Raw genomic sequence first — 23,518 nt, 5'->3', positions numbered from 1 at the left:
ACAATATGTTAGACGTGTATGAGCCTAGTAAGCCTCAAAGGTAAGGGGAACTCTGAAACGTCTTTGAGAGCTACTTTTTGGCAAATGGCGAATCCAGGAATGGCACATCTGTCACAGTTGTGTCCAGATTGTTGAAAGCAGGAAGGTGCTTTGGGTCCACTCAACAGTTCAGTAAAAACTACTGGAAGCAGCGCTGTTATACCTTTGTAGTTGTGCGCTTGAAAAAAGAAAACCTAAAAGACCTGTTCATAAATGTACGGAACCGCTGATGGCCGTAAAAGTGCAGAAATAATGTCAAATTGCTGCTGATTGCCATATTTATAAAAGTGACAATCAGTTTGTGAAACATAAATAGGGTTTCATCTACTGTGTATCTGTATCATCCTGTATAATAAAACCCCTGTCCCTGCGTCCTTCTGTGTCTGTGCACCCGGTACTGACAGTTTGCAGTCTGAGAACCTTCTTGCATTCTGGGGAAAAAACAGCTTTTACCAACTGCCACATAAGCAATAGCTCCCTGTGTGCATAGAACTCTCAGTAACAAACATTCCATACAGATCACCTGGCAGAACTAAAGATGTCACCACCAGTGATACATTTCAGAATGTAAATCAGGGAGAGGAAAGATATTACAATGGGCAAACACAGACTCAATTCCATATAATAAAACACCTGTCCCAGCCTCCTCATGTGTCTGGCACGCAAGCGCAGCACGCGGGTGGCCTTCGGCCAGCAATAGGGGGTGGGGGAGACGGTGGTCGAGGTTGTGGCCTTTTTTACTAGTTACTTTATAAAATGTCCTTTCGGACCAACCCTACTGCTGCCTTCATCTTAGGAGGGTGGGATGCTTGGCCCTCCAGCATCTCCGCCAGTAAAATAAACTTTTCATGCCCCCTAAATTGCGCAAAGGAAAAAAAAATCTGTTGGAATCAAATTTCAACCTCATCACTTGACCCCTCTCCTCTCCAACAATGCAAACACAGCTCATAAGAGAATGTTTTAGCAGCACCTATCAAAAATAATATAATAAAAAAATAAATAAATCTGAAGTCTGGGTGTTTTATCAGCTTTTACACAAACAGATTGCACGACAGGTTGATGGATTAATAATTACACTAGTTCAGTACGGGTCCACAGGCAGCACACCCATTTCCCACTGTCGAGCGACGCCTCCAGCAGGCGGCCAACTAAGCCTGGTTTATCGCACTGCTTCCATTCGCTGCCAGGCAGGGCGGTGTGACAGTGCGGGCGGACCGTCGTGACATGTTGGTGAGGTGGAGCCCATCTCTTCTCCGGAGCTGCCTGCAGTTCCTTCTCGTGTCGCCGTGTGCAGCCTCGGTTCCCCGCAGGGATTGTATCCATAACAACTTCCTAAGCAGCAGGCCCAGCAAGGGCAGCCAGTGTAGGGGGCATCGGATCCGGACTGACCAGCAGACTGAGATCATGGACAGGTCGACAGTAGAGGACATGCAGCTGGCTGAGCAGGGGCAGGAAACGGACAGGTGAGCACGGAGCTCGCTTTGTCACTTCTAATATATATATATATATCCTGTTACATCCACGTACAGTATTGTTATACAAGGACGCTTGTGTGTATATGCTTCTGATGAGGAAGCAGGCTGTGCTGCTGATGTAATGAAGTCAGGCATGGGAATACAGGACTCCTGCATGTGGGAGGGTTTCTGCGTTACCATAGGTGTGATGAAGTGCTTTGGATGAGTATTGAATTCTGCTGCGGGACAGGGTCAGCTTTTTTGCCATCTTTCTAGGGTTTCCTGTGTACTGTTACATGTGTACAAGCCGTCAAAAGACTTTCAGTAAAATCTTGCTCCTTGCTGCAGAAAAAAGATCTGCAAAGCATCACATGATTCTATGTGGCCTTGCTTTACTAAAGTTCACCCGGGATGGAGGTCAATAGAAAAAAAAATAGGTGGGCCTTCAAACCTGACAGGAATTTGCTATTCTCTGTGTTGGATCATAGTGAAAGGTGACTGCATTAGCGTTTGTGCAGTTGTTGTGTATGTAGGCACTGGAAAAAATGTATTTGACTATATACCTTCCTGGAACAATTAAAAGATGTTCTTTGTGATGGCTAAATTTCAAAATGTCACTTATCACAGATAAATATTTAATTGTATCATTCCTGTAGAATTGACAATTGTGTTACCTGTGAAGGCACTTTTTTTTCCATTGTTGCGATTCCGGGCCAATTCCCCGCCCACAAATTCGGATAGGATTTGACAGCCTATTGAAGTCAATAGGAGGCATCCGAATTCGTGGCCGGGGAAAAATCTGAGGGCTCGTTTCCACGCGATGCCGACACAGCTGTGACCTGCACATAGCCGAATCCCTCTAGCCGCGCTATGCACGGCTATGGGATTCGGACAGCGATGCATGAATTTATGCTGCAGGGCCTCAGATTTTTCCCCGGCCACGAATTCGGATGCGCTCTATAGACTTCTATAGGCTGTCAAATCCTATCCGAATTTGTGGGCGGTGAATCGGCCAGAAATCGCAGCAATGGAAACTTAAGGCTAGTACACACTAGCAATTTTGATTGGGCAATGATTGGCCAATTTTACCACCTCCATGTAGTATGAGGGCCAAACAGATTTTCAATTCTATGCAGATTATATAGGTAAATGGCCATACTACATGGAGGTGGTAAAATTGACCAATGATTGGCCTATCAAAATTGCTAGTGTGTACTAGGCTTTAGCCTGAGGCCCTGCAGCATAAATTCATGCGTCGCTGTCTGAATCCCATAGCCATGCATAGCACGGCTAGAGGGATTTGGCTGCGAGCAGGTCACAGCTGTGCCGACATCGCATCTCGCAAGACGCCTGCTGCGCACTAGTGGAAACGAGCCCTTATGCCATCCAGGCAGTTACACGCTCAGAAAAAGTTACAATGTTTCAATCCCATTAGCGTCAGTGTCTCTTAAAGGGGCACTATGGCGAAAATTTTTAAATAGTTGACTAATGAGGCCTAAGCCTCATGCACACGCATGATTTCCTCGAACGATGGCTCCGTCAGACCCTACCGATGGGCGCTTGTTCCAGCGACAGTACAGCGTGTGTACAGTCTGTCAGGCAGACTGATAAGGCTGTTTCTGAATGATCCGTGCAGCCCAGTGTGTTTAGCTAGATCATTTGACTAATGAGGCTTAAAGGGAAGGTTCAAGCAAAATAAAAAAAATGAGTTTCACTTACCTGGGGCTTCTACCAGCCCCATGCAGCCATCCTGTGCCCTCGTAGTCACTCACTGCTGCTCCAGTCCCCCACTGGCAGCTTGCCGACCTCGGAGGTCGGTGGGACGCATTGCGTACATTTTTACGCATTCTCACTGATGCAGGAACATTAACACATACATTTTTACGCGTTACTGGTTCAATGCGTAAATTTTTACGCATTGAACCAGTAATGCGTAAAAATGTTTGTGTTAATGTTCCTGCATCAGCGGGAATGCGTAAAAATGTACGCAATGCGGCCCGCCGACCTCCGAAAGTCGACAAGCTGCCAGCGGGGGACTGGAGCAGCAGTGAGTGACTACAAGGGCACAGGATGGCTGCATGGGGCTGGTAGAAGCCCCAGGTAAGTGAAACTCATTTTTTTATTTTGCTTGGACCTTCCCTTTAAGCCTCGTACACACGCCCAGCGGGAGGTGCCGACGGACTCGTCGTTGGCTGCTGTAGTGCGTGTGTATGCACCTTTAGCCTCGAACACACGTACGCAGCCTCGTACACACACTTGATTTCCTGGAACGACAGGTCCGTCAGACCCTCCCGCTGGGCAGCTGATCGTTCAGAAACAGCCTTATCAGTCTGCAGACAGACTGTACACACTCTGTACTGTCGCTGGAACGCCCGGCGGGAGGGGTCTGACAGACCCATCGTTCCAGGAAATCAAGTTTCTGTAGTGTGTGTGTACACACCTTTAGGGCTCTTTTCCACTACGGCGTTTGCAATGTCTGAATCACAAAAACGCAAACCGCTAGTGATTTCCCAAATCGCTACAGTTTGCTTTTAACATAGGAATCGCGGTAGGTCATTTCCACTACCGCGATTCGTTTTTTACCTGAACGCGCTGCGGAATGATTATTGCCGCGATTTTGCTATGCAGTGCATAGCATAGCAAAATCGCGATCGCAAACGTCAGAAAATCGCTGCGAAATTTTGTACATTTGCTGAATCGCAATCACTAGCGTTCAGCGCGAACGCTAGTGATTGCTAGTGGAAAAGGGCCCTTAAAGACACAGCTTTTGTGTTTAGCTAGATCATTTGCAAACACTGTTATCTCAAACCCTTGAATATATGTAGATAGTAGTTAAACTTTGGTTTGTGTAATTCATTTGTAATCTTAAGGTGCATACACACATCAGACTATAGTCTTTGGAAACTGAAAGATCACAGACCAATCTTACCACCCTTCATGTAATATGAGAGCCGTACTCTACACAGTCTTTTGTATGGAGCTGAACTCCACATCAGAAAAAAATCTTTGCAAGATGCTGCACACACAGATGCTGTACAGACACAAAAGATCTGTAGCTGCAAAAGATCTGTTCCTACCAAAAATCCATCCCTGCAAATTGCAATGATAGTCTATGAGATCTGCAGATCATCGTACACACATGATTTAACTGACATTCATCTGCAGATCAGATCCACCGGGATGGATTTTCAGATCTGTGGATGATTGCTTGATCTGCAGATGAATGTCAGTTAAATCATGTGTGTACGATGATCTGCAGATCTCATAGACTATCATTGCAATTTGCAGGGATGGATTTTTGGTAGGAACAGATCTTTTGCAGCTACAGATCTTTTGTGTCTGTACAGCATCTGTATGTGCAGCATCTTGCAAAGAGTTTTTTCTTATGTGGAGTTCAGCTCCATAGAAAAGACTGTGTAGAGTATGGCTCTCATACTATATGAAGGGTGGTAAAATTGGTCTGTGATCTTTCAGTTTCCAAAGACTATAGTCTGATGTGTGTATGCACCCTTACACCAGATATCCAGATTAAACACAAGGATCCATATGCATTAAACTTTTTCTCCTGACTTTTCTCCTAGGTGATATTTTTATTGTCAACTAAAAGCCTTTTAAACCACCAGCATGCTAGAAAATGCTCAAAATAATTTTGATAGTACTTCTGCACCTTCTTTTTGGTGCTTTTTCTATTGCAAAGAGCTGAAAAATTATTGTAAAGAGGTGATGAAAAATTATCTCCTAGGAGAAAACTCAGGAGAAAAACGTAATTGCATATGTGCTAAGATGCCCATAAATCCAGATTGGAGAGAGAGATCTCTCAGGAATCAGCCTTGTGACGCCACATCCGCCACCTTGCTGCCTCCTGACCAAAATCAGATGACAGTCGGATGGATTTGTTCAACGTGTGTACGAGCCTTAAAGGTCCAAACACATACCCAACAAAAGTTGCGGAAAACAGAGGACCAAATGACTTTACCGGCAATGTTGTTGAAAATATTTGTTGTTTCCACACACCAATATTTCAAATCAGCAACTAATTTAAATACTACGCGCAAGTGGAAATAACTTTATGCATGACGATTGACAATTTAACCAATTCCTGGCTCAAAATCGGTATGTAACCGAATGTATTGAGCATGCAAGCTGGAAAATCATCTCGGTCTGTTGTGGGTGCATTGTGGTAATGGCTTGCAATATCGTGACAGATCGCCGCCTGCTGCTCCCTCCCCATGGCTGGGGGCATTATCATTTAGGAACAGTGGCGGATGAGGCCAATTCCCGAGAGATGGGGGAGAAATATCTCCGTAAATGACAATTTTTTTTAATTTTTTTTTTTACACACAATTGTCCATTTACAGAGAGATTTCTCCCACTAAGCATGGGTATGTGTAAAAATACACCCCAAAACACATTATACTACTTCTACTGAGTACGGCGATACCACATGTGTGGCACTTTTTTGCACCCTAACTGCGCTAAGGGGCCCAAAGTCCAATGAGTACCTTTAGGATTTCACAGGTCATTTTGCGACATTTGGTTTCAAGATGGTTTAGGGCCCCTAAAATGCCAGGGCAGTATAGGAACCCCACAAATGACCCCATTTTAGAAAGAAGACACCCCAAAGTATTCCGTTAGGAGTATGGTGAGTTCATAGATTTTATTTTTTGTCACAAGTAAGCGGAAATTGATTTTAATTGTTTTTTTTTACAAAGTGTCATTTTCCGCTAACTTGTGACAAAAAACTAAATCTTCTATGAACTCACCATACTCCTAACGGAATACCTTGGGGTGTCTTCTTTCTAAAATGGGGTCATTTGTGGGGTTCCTATACTGCCCTGGCATTTTAGGGGCCCTAAACCGTCTTGAAACCAAATGTCGCAAAATGACCTGTGAAATCCTAAAGGTACTCATTGGACTTTGGGCCCCTTAGCGCAGTTAGGGTGCAAAAAAGTGCCACACATGTGGTATCGCCGTACTCAGGAGAAGTAGTATAATGTGTTTTGGGGTGTATTTTTACACATACCCATGCTGGGTGGGAGAAATATCTCTGTAAATGACAATGTTTTTGATTTTTTTTACACACAATTGTCCATTTACAGAGAGATTTCTCCCACCCAGCATGGGTATGTGTAAAAATACACCCCAAAACACATTATACTACTTCTTCTGAGTATGGTGATACCACATGTGTGACACTTTTTTGCAACCTAGGTGTGCTAAGGGGCCTAACGTCCTATTCACAGGTCATTGAGGCATTTGGATTCTAGACTACTCATCACGGTTTAGGGCCCCTAAAATGCCAGGGCAGTATAGGAACCCCACAAGTGACCCCATTTTAGAAAGAAGACACCCCAAGGTATTCTGTTAGGTGTATGGTGAGTTCATAGAAGACTTTATTTTTTTGTCACAAGTTAGTGAAAAATGACACTTTATGAAAAAAACAATAAAAATCAATTTCCGCTAACTTTTGACAAAAAATAAAATCTTCTATGAACTCGTCATACACCTAACAGAATACCTTGGGGTGTCTTTTTTCTAAAATGGGGTCACTTGTGAGGTTCCTATACTGCCCTGGCATTTTACGGGCCCAAAACTGTGAGTAGTCTGGAAACCAAATTTCTCAAAATGACTGTTCAGGGGTATAAGCATCTGCAAATTTTGATGACAGGTGGTCTATGAGGGCACAGATTTTGTGGAACCGGTCATAAGCAGGGTGGCCTCTTAGATGACAGGTTGTATTGGGCCTGATCTGATGGATAGGAGTGCTAGGGGGGTGACAGGAGGTGATTGATGGGTGTCTCAGGGGGTGGTTAGAGGGGAAAATAGATGCAATTAATGCACTGGGGAGGTGATCGGAAGGGTGTCTGAGGGGGATCTGAGGGTTTGGCCGAGTGATCAGGAGCCCACACGGGGCAAATTAGGGCCTGATCTGATGGGTAGGTATGCTAGGGGGTGACAGGTGGTGACAGGAGGTGATTGATGGGTGTCTCAAGGTGTGATTAGAGGGGGGAAATAGATGCAATCAATGCACTGGCGAGGTGATCAGGGCTGGGGTCTGAGGGCGTTCTGAGGGTGTGGGCGGGTGATTGGGTGCCCTAGGGGCAGATTAGGGTCTAATCTGATCGGTAACAGTGACAGGTGGTGATAGGGGGTGATTGATGGGTAATTAGTGGGTGTTTAGGGTAGAGAACAGATGTAAACACTGCACTTGGGAGGTGATCTGACGTCGCATCTGCGGGCGATCTATTGGTGTGGGTGGGTGATCAGATTGCCCGCAAGGGGCAGGTTAGGGGCTGATTGATGGGTGGCAGTGACAGGGGGTGATTGATGGGTGATTGATAGGTGATTGACAGGTGATCAGTGGGTTATTACAGGGAAGAACAGATGTAAATAATGCACTGGCGAATTGATAAGGGGGGGTCTGAGGGCAATCTGAGCGTGTGGGCGGGTGATTGGGTGCCCGCAAGGGGTAGATTAGGGTCTAATCTGATGGGTAACAGTGACAGGTGGTGATAGGGGGTGATTGATGGGTAATTAGTGGGTGTTTAGGGTAGAGAACAGATGTAAACACTGCACTTGGGAGGTGATCTGATGTCGGATCTGCGGGCGATCTATTGGTGTGGGTGGGTGATCAGATTGCCCGCAAGGGGCGGGTTAGGGGCTGATTGATGGGTGGCAGTGACGGGGTGATTGACGCGTGATTGACAGGTGATTGACAGGTGATCAGTGGGTTATTACAGGGGGGATAGAGGCATACAGTACTTGGGGGGGGGGTGATCAGGAGGGAGCAGGGGGCAGTTTAGGGTTAAAAAAAAAATAGCGTTGACAGATAGTGACAGGGAGTGATTGATGGGTGATTAGGGGGGTAACTGGGTGCAAACAGTGGTCTGGGGGGTGGGCAGGGGGGGGTCTGAGGGGTGCTGTGGGCGATCAGGGGGCAGGGGTGGGGAAATCAGTGTGCTTGGGTGCAGACTAGGGTGGCTGCAGCCTGCCCTGGTGGTCCCTTGGACACTGGGACCACCAGGGCAGGAAGCAGCCTGTATAATAGGCTTTGTATACATTATGAAGCCTATTATACACTTTACATGCGGCGATCCGGGTGCTAGTAACCCGCCGGCGCTTCCGAATGGCCGGTGGGTTACAGCGCGAGGGGGGCGGAGCCAGTCGCCAGCGGCTGATCGCGTCACAAATGACGCAATCGCCGCATAACCACGCTCCGCCGATGGGCGTATTGCGGTCGTTTAGGCCCAGTCTTTGCCGCCGCCCATCGGCTGGGGGCGGTTGGCAAGTGGTTAAAATCTAACCTTTAACAGTCTCAAACTAAGTGGCGTAACTATAGCAACCGTGTAGGCTCCACTACTCCACCTTCTGCTGAGTAGCGCAGTGAAGCAGTTAAATATTTACCTGTTATACCACTGCTTTGGGTCTCCTCTGTTCTTTCCAGCAGCCGTACACTCTGAACCATACCTTTGGCGTTCATATTAATCCATATGGAGGTATAGAAGTACTGAGCGTGTAGCTACTGGGAAGTACAGACTAGACACGATGCAGCACTACTAGGGCAGGTAAATCTTACACTGCTCCTCTGTGCTACTGCTATTTAGGGAAATGGACCCAAGGAAGGTGTGTAGGTTAGTGTGTTTTACCAGCCACATAGGGGGGATTTGGATCCTAATTTTGCTAGGGGGTCCCATTGGTTGTTGCTGCACCCCGGCTCAAGACAAAGGCCTCAATTTACTAAGCTTTATCAAACACTTTATCAAACGTTTGATAATTTACCTCATGGGTAAAATCTAATTTTGAATTTACTAAGGTGTTATAGATTTATTGAACGTTTTATTAATAAAATATTCAATAAATCTATAACACCTTAGTGAATTCAAAATTAGATTTTACCCATGAGGTAAATTATCAAACGTTTGATAAAGTGTTTGATAAAACTTAGTGAATTGAGGCCAATATGTTTCAACCAGAAACACTTTCACTTGTGTGCTCCTCTGGATGGGGAGTGTACTGTTGTTTTTTTACTGCTTACAATGATGCACATTGGAAGCTCTCTGGGCCATATAAAATGGCAAGGAGGGCCACATTCGACCCATGAGCCTTGAGTTTGACACCTGTGCATTAGATTGTAAAGTTACAAGGGCAGGGGTCTCTCTCTCTTTTGTGTCCTGGATGTTTCTGTACATTTTGTTAAAATCAAGCTACATTTGTCACTGTGATGCATACCTATGAAATAGCCGCCAGGAGATTTGGGTACAGGGTAAAGCTAATATACGGCTTACCCTGCTCCTGCACAAGTCTCGGCGGTGCTAATTACTATTTCCCCTCTAGATCGCTGTGGATCGTGGGGAAAGATGCAATTCGACTGCTAGCTATTGCTGGGGGCAAATTAGTGCTTTAAAAGTATTTTGAGCTCCGTCTTTTGACGGCCCCCAAATCACTCACTGAGCACTTCCATAGCTGTAATTCCTATTACGGTCTATAGTGGTGCCGGCTGCACCCAAATTTCCTGTGCTGTTTTAACAGTGCTCGCACTGTGATTACTATGATGTCCAGTGTTCTCCCCAGGATCAATTAAGTGGGCGCGCCGCCCGGGTGAATTAAGGCCCCGCCCGGCTGCTATTTTGCATATTAGAAAAGCCAGCGCTGTTCTCTGCACTCAGCGCTGACTCCTCTGTGCCCAGCAAGCTCAGCTCCTCTACGTACGTACGAGATCTCCCGCTTTCCGGCGGGCTCGTACACTCATTGGCTCGGCATGGCAATAGGCGGGGCCATCTGTTATACTGCATAGTGCTCTTCTAGGAAGTTAGAACGAGGTACGTTGCAAGCAGTCTCACTCTGTGCTTGCACGATCGTGAAGGGACGCTGGAGCCTGTGTGACTAAAAGCAGAGCTGGGCAAACTACAGCCCGTCTGGCTTTGTAATCTTGGTATTTATTGCCTCCTTTCCTCCTCATGGCTGTCTCACTTGTCTCTCTCCCTCCCCAGTCCCCACCGTACAATTGTACAATTACGTGCCGTACTAACTTTCCCATCTCTGAATTACGGCACTTTTGTCAGACTGAAGAGAGGAGTGCAGGCAATCACTCACTTCCTCCCCCGGGTGTCAGACGCATGGAGCAGATCTCCACTCGCTGCAGAGAGCGGGATGTCCTGGTTGCCCAGAGAACAGCACACAGACAGCAGCGCTGAAGGGGAAAAAAAAGCAGTCTGATCTGATAGGTACAGGCAAAAAAAAAGCTGTGACCTTAGGTCAGCTTGCACACATAAAGCTCTGTCCTGAAGTGTATTCCCACCCCCTCTTTTTTAACCCTTAGGCCCGGTTCACATTAGCGGTTGTTTGCCAAACGGACCGGATGACCTGACCGGATCCGGACCGGATCCGGATCGGAACCGTACGGTTCTGATCCGGATCCGATCCGGATCCGGTCAGGTTGCATCAGGTGGTAATCAGGATGCGATCCGGATCCGTTTGGCAAAGTTAACGTAAAAAAAAAAAAAAATGTTGGGGTCTGGGAGGTCAGCAGAAGGGGGACCTGTGGAATCAGGCCCTCTGCTGTTTAGCACTCACCTCCACCTCCGACATGCTGCCAACATCCTGCCAACACCTCCAGCTCGTGCTGCTCCACTCCAAAATGCTTGCCCATGTGTCCCCAGCCAATATCGCCGCAAAAATCCGCATAGGAAGTGGGGTAGAACATCCGGATTTCTCAGCCAGTGTGTTGTGCGGCCTCCGGTTCCCATTTGTTTGTATTGGCCGGATGGTGCAGTCCGGCTCCGCCCCGGATACGGCTGCCGGAGGGGCCGGATGAAAAAATAGCGCATGTTGGAACGGAGGCCGGAGTCCGGATCCGGCCCGGCTCCGGTTCTGCAGAACGGACCCATGTGAACGGACGCATAGGCTTTAATTGCTATGCCGTGCGTCCGTTCCGTCCGTTCTGCAGGTGGTGCGGCTCCGGCACGGCGATTCCGGAGGGCCACCGCAAGTGTGAACCGGGCCTTAGGATACACTAATCTCTGGAATCTCAAGGGGCCAGCATGTCCTTTCAAACCATGCTGAGCTTTGCATTTTCTCAAAAAAAAACCCAGTTCATACCTATGTGTGAATTTGCAGCTTCTCAGTTAAATCTGTAGGACATGCTGAGCCTTGTGGTTCCACAACAATGGGGTCCACAAATAATGAAAACCTTACCAATCAGATGATTGGTAGAGGAACCAACCCCAAAAAACATTGACGGAACAATAGTGGTTGATCGGAACCATTAATGATGCCCAATACGTATAACAATATGATGTCTGTTTCACCTGCACTGTGAACCGGATTTGTGTACTGCAAATCAAGCCTATTTTTGTTTTGTTTTTTTCAAACGCAAACAAAAGGCACTGTAATAGCACATTGAAAACAATCAAACAACCGTTTTTCCTGGTTTTGACTTGGCAGGTTCACTTTAAGACAGATGGTGCATATATAATACTGGGTACACACAGATTTTCCGGCTGATTTACTGTCAGATCCATTATTTCAAACATGACCGATCTGCGTTCTGATCGATTTTCGAGCATTTTCCGATCAATTTCCTATTGAAGTGAACGGAAATCGATCGGAAAATGCTCGGCAATTGATCAGAAAGCAGATCGGACATGTTGGAAATAATCGTTCTGACAGTAAATCGGGCAGAAAATCTCACCTAGCATCTCTGTACCTAGCAATAAAGCAAGAGTCATATGGAGGCTCAGTGTTTTCCCCAGGCCTCCATCCGGCTAATTTTGGTAAGCACCCGGCTGATATCGGCTCGTTTCCTCCTTCTGCTATGCTGTCAGCAAAGCTTACACGGCCCCCTGTTGTGCCCCACCCGGCTACTTTTTCATGCCACCCGGCTGGAAAAAATTTCTGGGGAGAACACTGATGTCCATCAATTCTGTATTATGTCTCAATGTCTGTATTTTGTGTGTACCAGGTCCTTAGTTTTATGTACCTATCTTTGCTTCTTACTCTGTACAGCTCCGTACTTATTATACAGTACTTTCTACTGAATTAGACTGCCCCCTGTTTAAAAGATATTTACTCCCCTTTGGATAACTACATATTGTTGGAAAGTCAAGAGTCTTGGCTTTCAAAAAACAAATGGCTAATGGCATTAAACTCAAATAAAAACCTGAAAGTTTTAAAAATATAGCGTAAAGGCAATCACCAGGTTACATACGACCAACATGTGTTCCACCAACCGATCCGAATGGCACACCCAACATGACCACGTCACTTACGGTAAGTGACAGAGACCGCAGAGAGCTTACAAATTTAAATACACATTTTACTTAAAGTGAAACTAACTGATATATAGAAAAAGAGTTTAACTTACCCAGGGCTTCTACCAGCCCCCCTGCAGACTTCCTGTACCTGCGCCGTCAAAGTGCAATCCTCCAGTTCCCCACAGCTCCCTAATTTTGTTTTGATGCATGGCCCCAGTATGCTGCCTCCTGATTTCGCAGACCAGTGGGTTGCTGTGGGGGAGGGGTTTGACTGGAGAATGAATTAGTGACAGAGTGGGTATAGGACATCTGCAGGGGGCTGGTAGAAGCGCCAGGTAAGTTAAACTTTTTTTTTTTTATCAGGTTAGGTAACCTTCAAGAACGAACCTACAGCCACTGTCTTGTTTTTTAACCAGGGACTACCTGTACATAAGCTTAAAAGAAGGCTGACAATATAGATAGCACTCCTAAAAGTTAAGTTGGAAGACTGTTGTAGAAGATGGAATTAAGGGCCCTTTTACATGGATAGTTGAACTGCACACAAAGGGCTGGTGCACACCGAGCGGCTTTTTCAGCGTTTCTGCAGCCGATTGCGGCTGCGGATCCGCTTGGTCAATGTATCTCAATGGGGTGGTGCACACCAGAGCGGGAGGCATTTTGCAGAAACGAAAAATGCCTGGGTGAGGCATTTTTTGGATTTCGGATGCGTTTCTGCCTCAATGTTAAGTATAGGAAAAACGCAAACCGCTCTGAAAAACGCCTGTTCAGAGCGGTTTTGCCGGCGTTTTTGTTACAGAAGCTGTTCAGTAACAGCTTTACTGTAACAATATATGAAATCTACTATACTGAAAACCGCAGCAGCAATCCGCAAAACGCTAGCAAAACGCCATAGAAAAATAAAAAAAAGCGTTTCAAAATCTGCTAGCATTTTGAGGATCTGCTAGCGGTTTTTGGTGTGCACCGGCCCTTAGTGAGCAGTTACTAAGCAAGTTACTAAGCATGCTTTTCACTGCCTATCAACTGCTGGTGTGAAAGGGCCCTTAAAGGGAACCTAAACTGATGTTTTCTTTTAAACAATACCAGTTGCCTGACTCTCCTGCTGATCAATTTGCTGCAGTGGTATCTGGCTCTCGTGTTGGGCATACACGGTATGTTTTTGCCCGTGTAATCGAGCCGCTGGCTCGATTCCGGCGCGTCCTCGCGGTCGCCCAGATCGATTCCCGCTTGTCCCTGTGGGCGCTTCTTATCTTCTTTTCGTTTTTTACCATTGTCCTGCCCGCGGTATCGAGTGGGGAATCGATCCGGCGGGTGATCGGACACGTCGGAAATTATCAATCGAGACATCAGCGGCTCGATTGCATGGTACAAAACCGTACCGTCTATTCCCAGCATTACACCTGAAACAGGCATGCAGCTAATCCAGTCTGACTTCAGTCAGAGCACCTGATCTGCATGCTTGTTGAGGGTCTGTGGCTGAAAGTATTAGAAACACAGGATTAGCAGGTTAGTCAGGCAACTGGTATTATTTTAAAAGGAAAAATCCATATCCTTCTCAGTTTAGGTTCCCTTTAAAGCTGACATAATAAATACATGTTTTGCTTCTGCATTTTCAAGGGAGCTACCTTCGGCTGATTGATAATACTTGTGTGGGTTGTTGCCAGTCTTCCAACTTCAACATTAATTTCTTCACAAAGGAAGGTGTGCAGGCATGTCCAAATAAAATTATGATACATAATATGGCACCTGGCCCAGATGGCATCTTTCCCAGATATGAGAGGAGTTGAGCTCAGTTACTGATAAACCATTTTTACATTACTGTATTTTGTATGACTAAGTAGTTTTATTCCATATGACTGACACACAGCTGATGCTTTTCCATTATTTAACAAGACTAGTAAGATTACTATCAGTTGGGAACCAGATAGAAACAGCAAAGAGTCCACTTTGCAAACAGTATATAATATCATGGCATGAAAATTGCACTTTCTGTTGCAAAATATGGTGGACACTCATTGCCAGCTCCCGAGCAAGTGGGTATTTAAACCCCAGCAATACAAATAGGGGACTTCCCTTGACTTCCTTCTTCACATCCTGAGCATAGTTGTGATCATGTTCCTTACCCTATCCCGTGTAGTATGCACTTTGCAAGCACTTTCACATTCCAATACGCCTATATTCTGCTCAACTGAACACCTGAACTGAGAGGGATGTGGAGGTTGACATATTTATTTCCTTTTAAACAATTTAGATTGTCTATGTAAAACAAAAGGAGGAAACCGAGAGCCCAATATAGTGTACTGTAGTAGTTTGGTTACAAGTGGATAAATTAAACCAATATTAAATATACTCTCAAGAGTGGGTTACCAGCTAGGAGAATTATAACCTGACCCCACTCAGGTATAAGAAGTCGCTCTCTGTAGACAAGAAAATGGGGATATTACCCCTCCACCAAGGGTGGACTAGACTAGGTACTAATTTATGAACAGAGGCGCCAATGTAGGATAAAACGTCTAAAAACAGTTTATAAAGGGGGAAGATGGTGGACTTAACTCCCTCTAGGACAGACAGACAAAAGTTAGTTATTCTAATACAAAAATAACATTGGTGACTTCAGTATGCATACTGGAGTCACCAATAAATGTTATTTTTGTAGTAAAATAACTAACTTTTGTCTGTCTGTCCTAGAGGGAGTTAAGTCCACCATCTTCCCCCTTTTTAAACTGTTTTTAGACGTTTTATCCTACATTGGCGCCTCTGTTCATAAATTAGTACCAATTCAGATTGTCCGGCTGTCTTGTTGAGCCTCTACTTCTAAGGCCCGGTTCACATTAGTGTTCCCTGTCCGGATTCGCCGGGCCGGATCCGGACCGTATACTGTACGAAAGGAACGTACGTTCTGCATAGCAATGCAAAGGCTATGCGGACATTCACACGCGTCCGTTCCGTACTGTACGGAGCCGGACTCCGGGCGCTTTTCCAACATGCGCTATTTTCCGTTCCGGATCATCTGGCGCACGCACCCGGACCGGAGCCTGACTGCACCATCCGGAAATATGAAACCAATGGGAAATGGAAGCACAGAACACACTGGAGACAAACACTGGACGTTCTACCCCACTTCCTATGCGTATTTATAGCGGCCATTTCGGATGGGGACACATGGGCCCAGCATATCTGGAGTGGAGCAGCAGTGGCACACGTGCTGGAGCTGTTTTGGCAGTATGTCGGAGGTGGAGGTGAGGCCTACAGCGGAGGACCTGATTCTACAGGTGCACCTTCTGCAGACCCCAACAATTTTATGGTAATTTTGTTATTTTTTTACCCCACGGATCCGGATGACAGCCTGATGCATGCCTGATGCAAACGGACCGGATCCGGATCGGAACCGTACGGTTCATCTGGCGCACGGATCAGGTCCTGATCCGGATCCGGTCCGTTTGCATGCCAAAAAGCAAGTGTGAACGGGGCCTAATAGGTTTAGCCATAGACCCTAAACAAGCATGCATATCAAATGTTTCTAACTGACGTCTGACTAGATCAGCCGCTATCTTGTTTCAGGTGTGTGATTCAGACATTACTGTAGCCAAAGAGTTAAGGACACCAGACAACAGGTGTTGTTTAAAAAGACCACTCCAGCAAAAAAAAAGTAAGCAGTTAAAATCTGACAGAACTGACAGGTTTTGGGCTAGTCTATTTCTTAAATTGTGTTAATTCATTGGTTATGTGAGTCAATAAAAGATATGTATATTTTTCAACAGAAGATGCTGTTTGTATGCAATTCTTTTTCCTGCTGGTGCATAGATTCATGTTCAACTTGGCATAGCACATGTTGCACAGTTAATGCAGTACATGTTTTGTGTTTCTCTATATAGTTTTGTGTTTTTCTCAATAGTATATAACGCTAGGTACACACCATACAATTTTGTGTTAGATAGATGGTTAGATAGATATTTTCCGTCATGTCCGTTCTTATTTTCGATCGTTTTTCTGATTTCTCATAGAAGTGAATGGAAATGGATAAGAATAGATAACAGAATCAAATTGGAAAATCGAATCAGAATTCGATCAGACGGAAAATCGACCAAAAAAAAGCATTGTGTGTACCCAGCATTATATCACTTATTTCCTTCCGAGTGTCATCAATAGACAAACTAGCTGGAGGGTGTGCTGTTTACATAAAGATCACTGTCTCTTGCAATTCATTACTGTACCAATTAAGTTTTACAGCATTTTAACCTGTCGTATATTAACATAAAGTCAATCAGAAATAACCAATTGGCCACAGTCTTCTCAATGCTTTCAGTAGTGATCACCATGTAACTAAAAAACAGAAACTTCCACTGACAGGTGTAGTCCATCCACAGGTACAGACCACACACACACTTAGGCCTAGTGCACACCAGAGCGGTTCGGCAGCGTTTTTCGATCCGCTTGCGGATGTGGAAACGCTTGGGTAATGTATTTCAATGGGCTGGTGCACACCAAAGCGGGAGGCGTTTTGCAGAAACGCATACTCCCGGGCTGCTGCAGATTTTGGATTGCGGCGGCGTTTCTGCCTCCAATGTAAAGTATAGGAAAACCGCAAACCGCTCTGAAAAACGGCAGTTCAGAGCGGTTTTGCAGGCGGTTTTGTTGCAGAAGCTGTTCAGTAACAGCTTTACTGTAACAAGATATGAAATCTACTACACCAAAAACGCTTCACAAAACTGCAAAATGCTAGGTGAAACGCTACAGAAAAAGAAGAAAAAGCATTTCAAAATCTGCTAGCATTTTGCGGATCTGCTAGCGGGTTTTGGTGTGCACCAGGCCTCAGTGTGCCGATGGCGCACCCTGCCCCCCTTGCCTCTCGAATATGTGTAGGAGGCCTCACAGTGGATCACGTGTTATTTAATCTGCATTTCTATAGTTTCCAGTATTTAATTTTAATCACAATGATTCACAGAAAATGTAGAAACTAGTGAGCTGATTCAACACAGGCAAACCCATAAGAATGTGAAAAACCATGCTATAAATAGAACTTTCTGGGAGCTACAGCTGATGATATTAACTACTGTCATCTGCACTAGGATTGACCTGCTGCATAATGCAGCACAATGGATAGAACAGTTACATAAAGCAGGCCATACACTGGCTCGATTCACGGCCGTTTCGACAGCAGATCCGATCCTGGGATCGGATCTGCTGCCAATCGCTTGCGCTAAACGCACCCGCCGATCCGATTCCCTCCCGAAATCGGATCGGACCGTCGATCGCGCCGTGCGGGAAATTACCCTCGATCGCCCGGCGGTAGGAGCGCGTCGCTTGCGGCGTACGATTCGGGCCCGATCCGAGCATGTATACATTACCTGAAGCTGGCTCCGGGGTCCTCTTCTCCTCGCTGCACCGCATTTCCGCATGTCCCAGTGTACGCTTATACTTCCTGTGTCACTCCGGTGACCAGGAAGTTGAAATAGAGGGCGCTCTATTTGAACTTCCTGGTCACGGAGTAACACAGGAAGCGCCGGGATGGAGCAAGATCAGCGGTGCGGTGCAGTGCGGAGAAGACGCCCGGGAGCCAGCCTCAGGTAATGTATACGGGGGGGGGGAGACAGGCGGCAGGAGCAGCTGAACAGATTGTGATCGGTTTCAGGCTGAAATCGATTCACAATCTGTTTGCAGTAAAGGCAGCCATACGATCCCTATCTGATCAGATTCGATCAGATAGGGATCTGTCAGCTGGTCGATCTAATGGCACATCGACCAGTGTATGGCCACCTTAACAATGCAGGTAGATCTGTTGTCTGTAATCTGCTATTCTGTTTACAGAGGGCCTGTTGTAGCTTTTGACTGCTTGACTTTTAAACATTTATGAAATAAATTATTCAGAGATTTTGAAAAGTTTGGCATTGAAAAATGTTTTAATATTCAACTACTGAACCAACAAGATTTGTTCTTGTGAAAAGGTAACTGAAAGCCTTAGAAGCATTATTTAGTGATTTATATATGTTTTTTTATTGCATTAATAATGGTATTAAATAATCAACCAAAATAGTGGATACTTTATGCAGGCAAGTTTGATGTATATAGCATAGAAATACTTTACACTTTCCCAGTAAATCAAACCTGTTTATGACCTTGATTATGCAGCATGATCTAAAGCAGGCATGGGCAAACTTGGCCCTCCAGCTGTTGAGGAACTACAAGTCCTACAATGCATTGCAGGAGTCTGACAGCCACAGTCATGACTCATAAAGGCAAATGCATTGTGGGATTTGTAGTTCCTTAACAATTGGAGGGCCAAGTTCCCCATGCCTGATCTAAAGTCTCTTTAACGTAAACCTGAGAACAATGCTACACAAGGATTTATACTTACCTGGGGCTCCCTCGTGTCTGTCCAGTCCCCTCTGTTCTCCTGTTGTTAGCCTGGGTAGTCTGGGACTACTGCTCATGCGCCTCCTTAGTCACATTCCCGTAGCTGGGAGCGTTCACTACCTGCACAGTTAAGGTTTGTTACTGCGCAGAGCGCTCCCAACTACGGGACCATGGCCAGTATCCCCCCACTGGCTCAGTCAGGGACTTTACCTGAGCTGACTGCAGGAGAACGGATGGAACCCAAGAACTACAGGGGGCTGGATGAACAGGGGGCTGGATTGCAAGTGATTTCCACTTGCAATCACAAATCACAGAGTGATTTGTTTGCATATTTTTAGCTACTTTTTCCCCTGTGTTTTGTGATCCAATTTCCTTGAGTTTTTTAACTTTTGTGTGCCCATTTGCGATTTTGTTTTTTGAATTCTATTGGCTGAAAAAGATGCATCTTTATTCATTGTGATTCAGATGTGATTGGACTAGAGAAATAAAGCTGTTGAACTGTTTTTTTTTCCTATGTTTATTATTTTAGTGCAAATGATTGGATAATGATTTGATAAAAATTGAGCCCACCAATAAGGTCCTCTGTGCTGAACAACACCATAGCTCTTCTCTTCATAACTGTAAATAGGAAATAGGATGCAGCACAAGGTGTCGTCTGGAAAGTTTTGCAAAGATTGCTGGGAACATTTTTTTTCCCAATCAATGAATGATTGGATGGGTATGCAAAAATCACTGTACACACATCCCCAGTAAAGCTGCGTACACACGCTAGATCAGGGGTCTCAAACTCAATTTACCTGGGGGGCCGCAGGAGGCAAAGTCAGGATGAGGCTGGGCCGCATAAGGAATTTCACAATCTCTGCCCGCCCCTCTCACTCTTCCTTCACAGAGAGGGGCGGGGAGAGGCGGCGATCCATGCGGCGATTGACGTCAGGAGGGGCAGAGCTGAAGCTGAAAGCTCTGCCCCTTCCAGGAAATGCCGGCGGATTGCCCCCGGGCGATTTGGGGGCTCTGCTCGTTTAGCGGCGGGGATGCAGCGGATTACTTGGGAGCACTGAAGCGAACTATAAGGAAGCTTTTGCCGGCGAGGGCCACAAAATATTGTATCGAGGGCAGCAAAGGGCCCGCGGGCCGCAAGTTTGAAACCCCTGCGCTAGATGAAACTTGGGCAATAATGAGAATGTAGTGTGTGTACAGCCACACCTGATGCAGATACGAGAGGGCACGGTGGCGGAATGGGAGAGCTAACAAGGTGAAAAAGTCTGCGAATGGAACCTGCAGTAGGTGAGTTAAGCGGTAGCTTTTTTTTTTTTTTTTTTTTTTTTTTAACAGGTTACTAAATATAGTTCAGGAGTACTTTAAAGGACAATTGTGAGGGGAAAAAAAAAGGCTCTACTTACCTGCTTTCCTCCAGCCCCTGGCATCACATCTGTTCCCCCACGCAGCTCCGGTGTCCATCAGCATCTACTCCGCCAGCATGTGGCTGCACCGCTCGCAATCACACGGCCTGGAGCGCTCTGCGCAGGTGCAGTACTTCTGAGCCTGCACAGAACGCTCCAGGCCACGTGAGCATGGCCACGTGCTTCGTCGGCATTTGCACCGGAGCTGCAACAAGGGACAGGCTGCCAGGGGCTTGAGGAAGCCCCAAACAAATCCCCCCCCCCCCCACACACACACACACCCCCTTTAAAGCAAGATACTAGGCTATTTCAATCAGATCCTGGGCGATTACTTTTTGTCGAGCTGTCTTTAGCACCACACATCTCCTCACTTCAGTGTTTTTGTTTTATTTGTCAACATAAAAAAACAGCCCCACAAGACCCTTTCTTCCTAATGCCAGCTGGTATTGCTAGTATTGCTAGAACAACTAAGCTGGACAGAGCTGGGGGGCTGCGCCATCTGAATAATTCCAGCACGGTCTATGATGTTGGGAAGGCTGGAATTGTGCAGGAAAGGGGCAGAAATCTTTTTCAATTTTTAAGTAAAACGCTGCAGTGAGCCTCAAACAATTTAAATTGCTAACTGTCCCTCAAAGATACAATCTAAAGTCCCTAGTACACTCTAGAGCCAATTTTAGGGTGAAGTCAGTAAACCCACAAGTATGTACACACACAAACGCACACAGAAAGTACAGTCTCGGTGTTTATAGCGTTTGTTAGAGATAAAACCAAAAACTAGTGTTGCAGAAGCAACTTGGCTATCATGTGTCATACAGTCCACAAAGCAGTTTTACTGTACTTTTAAAGTGGAGAACAGTCGAATGTACTCCAGTTTCAAAATAATACTGTTATGCTGGGTGGTATGAATTCCTCTAGAACTGTGCAGGTGACTGTGACACTGTTTTTTGTATTTGAACTGAACAGTCATGTTCTCTACCTAATGAATTATAATACATGACTGAAGTAACTGCAAGCATGCACTTTATACTGCACTGTGCCTAGCAACTTTCTAACAGGGACTGCTAGTGTTTTTCGGCATTAGCAGCATTTGATGATAGCACTTGCTGCTGTATATAAATAGAGTGGCCAAAACATTAGAGACACCCTCTAATAACGAATTGGTCCACCTCTAGCTCTGATCACAGTCGATGTTCTTTTTGGCATGGACTCAACAAGATGCTAATACTGTTGCTGAGGAATATTGGCCCATGCTGACATAATGGCAGCTCTATGTTGGGTCAGATTGGATGGTGGCGGTTCATAGCTTTGAAGTGATCTTTTGACTTTGTCCCACAAATTCTCAATACTGTAGTTTTGAGGTTCGGGGACTGAGCTGGCCGTGGAATCAGGTTAAACTCTGATTGATGTTCCTCATTAGGATTCTGAAAATGTATGCGGTAATAATGGACCAATCATATCCCACCTTGAGTATATTCGAGAGGAGGAGGGGTTAATACTTTGGCCACTTTTACACTATACGCTGAAAAACTGATGTGTTTTAACTTTCCATAGCAGTACATTGTGAAAAGCTTTTAGTAAAAAAAATGTGTATAGTGTGAACTGAGCCATAGGAAAACATGGACATTCCTTTGAAAATCAGTTATCCCTTCGGTTATAACTGAGAGCAACTCATAAAGAGTAAAAGGACCCTTGTTTCCATGTTAAATAACTACCTAAGGACAGCAATGCACAAGCTTTTCATGCAAAATAGGTATTACTGTTTTTGTTAAAAATAATGGCTAGTAAGGTTTAAAAAGTTGGACATAAACTTGCTTAGGCAGCTAGACCAGTCAGAGTTTGCATCTTCTGAAGAAGCAGATTTTATATATACAGTATATATTTGAGAGAACAATTATTATATTGACTCATACCTGGCATAGCAAAGGCATGTGGCAATGAATTCAAAGCACATGAAAACCTAGAAAGACATTACTGTACAGTATACACAGCATTGTTATGTTGTTAAAGTCATTCATGTGAACATGCAATTTTCTGACACCATGTGAAATCAGAATAGTAACCCAAAATCTCCATGTTGTAACTGTTGCTGTAATATGCCATAACTGTTGTAGGGGGCAATAGATTGTGGCTTCCTCTGGGAGGGGCGTGCCTCACTAATTTAAGAATGATGTGCTGCTGCCTTTCAGAATGTATCTGAGAAAATTTCACTTCATCTTCTTCTGTCAGGACGTGGGCAAAACTCCTCAGTGTTGTCCAAGACAGCAACAAAGAGAATTAATTAATTTTTAGCGCGGGGAACTTTTTCCTTTATTTAATTTTTCATGGACCACCAGGTTTCATACTAAAGCCAGTAATGTTCCAGCGAGAAAATATCAGGGAAATTCTTCAAAAGGACAGAGAGCAGGTCAGTAAATGTCAAAAAGGTTCTAATCCCTTTCCCTCTATTCAACAAAAAATAATTAACCACTTTGTCCTCCTTGACGTATAAAAACGTCAAGGAGGACAGGCGCGCTCCCGCGGCCGATCGCGCGCGTGCACGCGCACTCCCGGCCGCGGAGACGGTAGCCACGGAATCAATTTATCGGGCTATGGAGCCCGATCATTGATTCCTCTCCCCCGCTGAAAAAGCGACAGCTTCTCTCGGAAGCTTCGCTCTTTCTGAAGCTGTGTCTCTCTAAGCGTACATTGTACGCTTAGAGTGACGTCATGTAAAAAAAATCGAGATTGCCATCTTGTGGCCAAAAAGTAAAACTACAAGAAAATCCTCAAAAACATTACAATACACTAATATTTCCCCAAATTAAACACTTTTATACCCCACCCTCCCAAAAATGCCCACATAAAATGTTTAATAAAAAAAAAACAAAAAAAAACCATTACTATAAAAAAAAAAAAACATAAATATTTACCTAAGGGTCTAAACTTTTTAAATATCTATGTAAAGATGAAATATTTCTCTCTATTTTTTTTTTATAAGCTTGTAAATAGTGATGTATGCAAAACGGAAAAAATGCTCTTTTAT

General features: G+C 45.1%; 1 protein-coding gene across 1 annotated transcript in view; it reads left to right on the top strand.

Annotated features, from left to right (window-relative positions):
* Positions 1–1,213: 1,213 nt before the first annotated feature.
* The window catches only part of NAPEPLD (N-acyl phosphatidylethanolamine phospholipase D), a 39,402-nt gene continuing 17,097 nt past the window's right edge, over positions 1,214–23,518 (top strand). The window contains exon 1 of the mRNA XM_068272677.1: positions 1,214–1,502. The gene's annotated coding sequence lies outside the window, so the exon portion shown is untranslated. The remainder of the gene's footprint in view (positions 1,503–23,518) is intronic.

This window comes from Hyperolius riggenbachi, chromosome 3 (assembly GCF_040937935.1).
Source record: "Hyperolius riggenbachi isolate aHypRig1 chromosome 3, aHypRig1.pri, whole genome shotgun sequence".
Lineage (NCBI taxonomy): Eukaryota > Metazoa > Chordata > Amphibia > Anura > Hyperoliidae > Hyperolius > Hyperolius riggenbachi.
The sequence above is the reverse complement of the archived record's forward strand: the minus strand, read 5'-3'. Positions and strand labels throughout refer to the sequence as shown.